The sequence below is a fragment of the Nematolebias whitei genome, chromosome 23, assembly GCF_014905685.2.
Source record: "Nematolebias whitei isolate Nwh7 chromosome 23, NemWhi1, whole genome shotgun sequence".
Taxonomy (NCBI): Eukaryota; Metazoa; Chordata; class Actinopteri; order Cyprinodontiformes; family Rivulidae; genus Nematolebias; species Nematolebias whitei.
This window is the reverse complement of record NC_056520.1, coordinates 22466855-22472573: the sequence shown is the minus strand read 5'-3', so window position 1 is coordinate 22472573 and position 5719 is coordinate 22466855. Positions and strand designations below refer to the sequence as shown.

Below are 5719 nucleotides of genomic sequence, written 5' to 3'. Positions count from 1 at the left end.
ATAAGGAGACAAAATGAGGCATAAGGAGTCAAAAAGAAGCATAAGGATACAAAAAATAGGCTTAAGGAGACACTAAGAATCCCAAGGAGACAAAAAGAGGCATAAGGAGATGAAAAGAGACATATGGATACAAATAGATGTATAAGGAGACAACAAGAAACTTGAGACAACAAGAGGCATAAGGAGATAAAAAAAAGAAGCATAAGGAGACCAAAAGAAGCACAAGTAGACAAAAAGATGGATAAGGAGATAAAAATAAGCATGAGACAAAAAGAAGCACAAGGAGACATAAAGAGGCATAAGGAGACAAAAAACATTGATAAGGAAACAAAAAGAGTCACAATGAGACAAAAAGAAGCATAAGGAGACAAATGGGCATAAGGAGACAAATAGAAGCATAAAGAGACAAAAATAAGCATAAGGAGACAAAAAGACACATAAGGAGACAAAAAGACACATAAGGACACAAAAAGAAGCACAAGGAGACCAAAAGAGGCACAACGAAACAAAAAGACTCATAATGAGACAAAAAGAAGCACAAGGAGACAAAAAGAGACATAAGGACACAGAAAGAAGCACAAGGAGACAAAAAGAGGCACAAAGAGACAAAAAGAAGCATAAGGAGACAAAGTAAGGAGACAAAGTATAAGGAGTCAAAAAGGTGCATAAGGAAACAAAAAGGTGCATAAGGAGACAAAAAGAGGCATAAGGAGACATCGCTTTATAATGTAGTTGTTTTTGTTTTCTTTATATAATATCATTTTTTTATTTACTTTTCATTTTATGCTTTTTTATGATTGTCTACTGTTGTCATCTGTGTTCTTTGTTGAAAACTGGTCTCACTTGTAAGAGTCCTTGAGTCTTAATGAGACTAACCTGTATAAATAAAGGTTGAATTGAATGAGACAAAAAAGATGCTTAAGGATACAAAAAAAGGCATAAGGAAACATAAAAGAGGCATAAGGAAACATAAGAGAAAAAGAATGCATAATAAAATATAAAAAGACAGAAGGACACAAAATGAGACATAAAACGACAAGGCGTATGAGATGACTAAAAGAACTTAAGACGGTAAAGACAAAGGGACACAAAAGACTAAGATATAAGGAGACATAAATGGAGCAATTCAGCTGAATGAGACTACAAAAGAAAATTAGTTTTTTGAAGGATTTAGGAATATATGAATGCATTTAGATAAAACAATGCAAATAAAAGTTTAATAATTTAAAGAATGTAAAAGTTTCAAAAAACAAATTCAATCACCATGTTCTTAACGAGCTGAATGTTTTTAATATCTGAAACAGCTGAACGTAAGCCGAAATAATCATATTCCAAAATAACGTACCAACAGGAAACAACGGTGACTCAGCATGTTCACCATTATTATTACTCATAAACAGCTTTCTAGCTTTTAGTTTCACATTACATATCAGTGTCTAAAAGGAAAATAAAACAAAAACAAACAAGCCTGGTCTACTGCTCCGCTCCGCTGTCAGTGGCATTTCACACCCACTGTTCCCATGACTCATGGGGCCCAGCGAGGCTCCTGGAAAGCGGCTGCATTCAGCCAGATGATTAGCTCGGCTGTTTGTGGACGGATACGAGCAGGGGACTCGTCCTCCGCAGAAATGCTGAGATGTGTTTGAGTTCGATGAAATGAACTTAAATTACTGTAAATAACTCGTAGAGTTGATCGCTGCAGTGACAATATGGACCGAATGAAAGGACGTTTAGGGAAACACTGTTGTGGAAAAATATCAGTGGTGCAGTTTCAGCTGTGTAACATGTAAACGAAACTTTCTGCTGGCATCACACAAAGGCAAAAAGTGAGGATTGATGGGCAGCTTTTAAATTTTATTTATCAGAAATTTGAGTTCAAAGCCTTAAAGGGATCTCCAACTAGTTGAAACAATTGACCTTAACTGATAAACAAACGGTTCACCTATAAAAAAAAGTGTAGGCTGTTTAGTTTTTTATTTAAAACAATATTGTCACATATAAACATCGCCATTTTATTTACTTTGCCATGCATTCTGGGTAAATAATAGACGGGTTGCTTCAGTGAAAGTTCCATTTAACTTGAATGTTAATGTCAGACAGTATTTGACGTTCAGCCCTTTAATTTGAGCAAGAGTCTGTTTCAGACAGAGAGAAGAATCGAGAAATGACTCAACTTTTTTGCTAGCTCCATAGCTAATATATATGGTATTATCCAAAAAAGTTCAATCCGGTCCTCTGGACATTCAAAAAAACAAAAAACAAAACAAAGCAAAAAAATATAGAAACGTTTCGTCTCTCATCCAAGAGACTTCCTCAGTCTGAGGTGCTGTTTTCAGCTCAGTCTCTTAAATAGCACCTTCTCAGAGTGGATCAACCAGTTTGCTGCTGACAACCAAAACCAGCTGATCACATTTTTTGAATGTCCAGAGGACCAGATTGAACTTTTTTGGATTTTTCTACCTGGATTATTGAGCATGCATCAGGATATATGGTATTAGCTCCAGAGCTAATAACATTAGCTCTGGAGCTAATGCCATTAGCTCCAGAGCTAATAGTGTTAGCTCCAAATGTAATAGCTCTAGCTTCAGAGCTAATTATATAATAATAATAATAATAATGTCATCACTGTATGGTTCCATACAATGGCAAATGGTAAATGGACTGTACTTATATATCCCCTTTCTATCTTAGTTCAAGATACTCAAAGCGCTTTAAACTACAATCTGTGCCTCATTTACCCATTCCTACAGCACTCTACTAGATCTCTATAAAGCTAGTTGAACAAATCATTCTAAAAGAGACTAATCAGAGCTTTAGATCACATTCATACACTGATGGGACACACATCAGAGGCTATGAGGGGTTCAGTGTCTTGCCCAGGGACATTTCAGCATGTGACTGCTGGTGGATTCGAACCCCCAACTCTCGCATTAGAGGACGACTGCTCTAACCACTCAGCCACAGCCACCCCCGAAATTAGTCTCTGCATTTAACCCATCCACCACCAGGTGGTGCAGTGGGCAGCTATTGAAAGCACCCGGGGGGCATTTTGGGGATGAGTTGTGCTGCCCAGAGACACCACGCGGTATGCAGTGACTGGGGATTGAACCTGAGACTTTTGGGTCCCAAGCCGGCTGCCATGCCTCTACATATATATATATATATATATATATAAATAGCCTTAGCTTCAGAGCTAAAAACGTTAGCTCTAGATTTAATTGCATTAGCTTCTAAGCTCATGCTATGGCGTTCGATTCAAAGCTAATAGTGTTAGCTCCAGAGATAAAAGTGTTAGCTCCAGAGCTAATAACATTAGCTTCAGAGCTAATTCATTCAACCTTCATTTATACAGGTTTTTTCTCATTAAGTCTCGAGGACTCGTTTACAAGAGAGACCTGATTTAAACAAAACAAAAAAAACACAGATGAGGTACACACAACAATAAACAGTCAAAATTCTACAGCGTTCAATCCAGAGCTAATGGCGGGAGTATTGGGTAGTGGTGGCGCAGAGGTTAGAGAAGATGAGCCTGTGATCAGAAAGTCAAAGGTTCAACTCTCGGTACCGTCAACATCAAAATGTGGGTGGAAAAGGTGAAACACCCACATCTGCTTCCACCCTAATTTGCCCAACTCTGGGCCCCTGAGTAAGGCCCTTAACCCCCACCATCTGCTCCCAAAAACAGGTCTCTCTTGAAAATGAGTTGTCGTGACTCAATGAGACTACCTGTATAAATAAAGGGTAAATGAAAAAAAAAAAAATGCTGCCATGGGCTTAGACTACTTGAGGACAAATTTACCTCATTTCCTTAAATGAATTGTTAAAATTGAAAATTAAAAAAAAAAAAAAAAGTCTGGTCCTCTGGACAGTCAAAAAACAAAACAAAAAAAAATGTAGAAGCGTTTCGTCTTTCATCCGAAAGACTTCTTCAGTCTGAAGTGCTGTATTCAACAGAGGACCAGACTTAACTTTTTTAGATTCTCTACCTGGATTATTGAGCATGAATCAGGATGTTAAAATTGAATAGTTTTCATTTGATACTATTTCTATCTTAACATGTGATTCGTGACCTGCCATTGTGTATCTGTTCTTCTCAAACCCAGCCGGTCGAAGCAGATGGCCGCTTGTCCTGAGCCTGCTTCTGCTAAAGGTTTCTTTCTCATGAGGGAGTTTTTCTTTTCCACTGTCGCCTTCATGCTCAAGATGAGAGTTCTGTGATGGAGTCTGCTCCTCAGATAAATAATAAATTTTTTTTTTATATATATAAACGTTTCTGTTCAGTGCCCTGAGATGACTTCAGTTGTGACTTGGGGCTATATAAATAAACTGAATTGAAACATTTAAAGTCACAACTATAATTTAACAAAAAGGCTAAGTACAAACAAACAAAAACAATAAAATAGCACTTCTAAAATGTTCTGTTGGAACTCAATGCGAACTTAAATTAAAGGCCAGTGTAGAAAAGGGACATTTTAAGCAGGATTTTCAAGGTTTCAAGGAGACTTTATTGTCATTCGCATCACATGTGGTACATGAGGTGGAACGAAATTGTGTACTCAATGTCCATTTACACCCAAAAAGGCAATATATATAAAGTATAAATAAAAAAATACACAGTATATAATGGCCTAATGTATGCACTAACAATAATAATATAAATAAGGTGTGATAAACAGCAAGCTGAGTACTTTTTAAGGACTTTTTTTAGGGACTCTGCAGAATGAATATCGAATATATTTCCACTCATTGTCATTCAAGTCTAAAATATTGAGTGCTCCCATATTCCAGTTATTACGGTCTTTAGGAAGAGTGAATCGTCCCCCCCTCCATCCTCCTGTTTCAGGACCACGCGTCTTCCTCGTCACGCTGGGGTTCACCATTACACCACTTCATTCACACTTCACTGACGCTCTTCATTGTGCTTTAATTCTCCCCCACATCCTGCTGAGTCGACGATACGTGATCTGCTCTTGTGGCTCTGCAGCGGAGAGGGAGGCGGCTGCATCAGGTTGACTTCAGGTCACGGACACGTCCGCTGTCCTTCAGTCAGTTATTACCCATCAGCCTCAGCAATATACAGTAACAACACTGGGGTGTGAGTTTATATTCATTTGTTTGAATATACACTGACCTGTTTATAGTACAAAGTACATCTGTGTGTGTTTTGGCATCTTCAGCGTACTTCCAACAATTTAAACTATTGATTTTTATAATTCTTACAGGAGAGTGGTGCTACTAATTTAGTTTAGTTTAGTTTTTTTCTACTTTAATACCTTTTTTTAAATATTTAACTATATTGAACTTGATTTGGTTCATTGAAATTATTTGAATTTTTTTATCTAAGCTAATTTTACCCTTTTGTTTTCTTTATTTTGGTTTTAGCGGCTGATTTGCTTAGTTTAGTTTTAACTTCTTATTTATGTATGAATGTTTCTGTTCAGTGTCCTGAGATGACTTCTGTTATGACTTGGTGCTATATAAATAAACTGAACTGAATTGAATTGAATTCTATCTGGCTAAATGTAGCTTTTGGCTCATATGTCCTAAAATTAATTTTTTAGCTGCTGTTGTGCTGGTTTTAGTTACTGTTTCGCTAATATGTAGCTACAGTTGTTTTTATTTAGCTTTTAGCTTTTATTGTGCAAAATTTAGGTTGTAGCAACTTTTTTTTGGGCTATTAGCTATTTGGTGGTTTGGGCTTTTAGCTGCTGTTTTTATG

General features: G+C 36.9%; 1 protein-coding gene across 1 annotated transcript in view; it reads left to right on the top strand.

Annotated features, from left to right (window-relative positions):
• The window catches only part of LOC119428703 (microtubule-associated protein 2), a 53316-nt gene that overhangs the window by 24540 nt on the left and 23057 nt on the right, over window positions 1-5719 (top strand). The window lies entirely within an intron of this gene.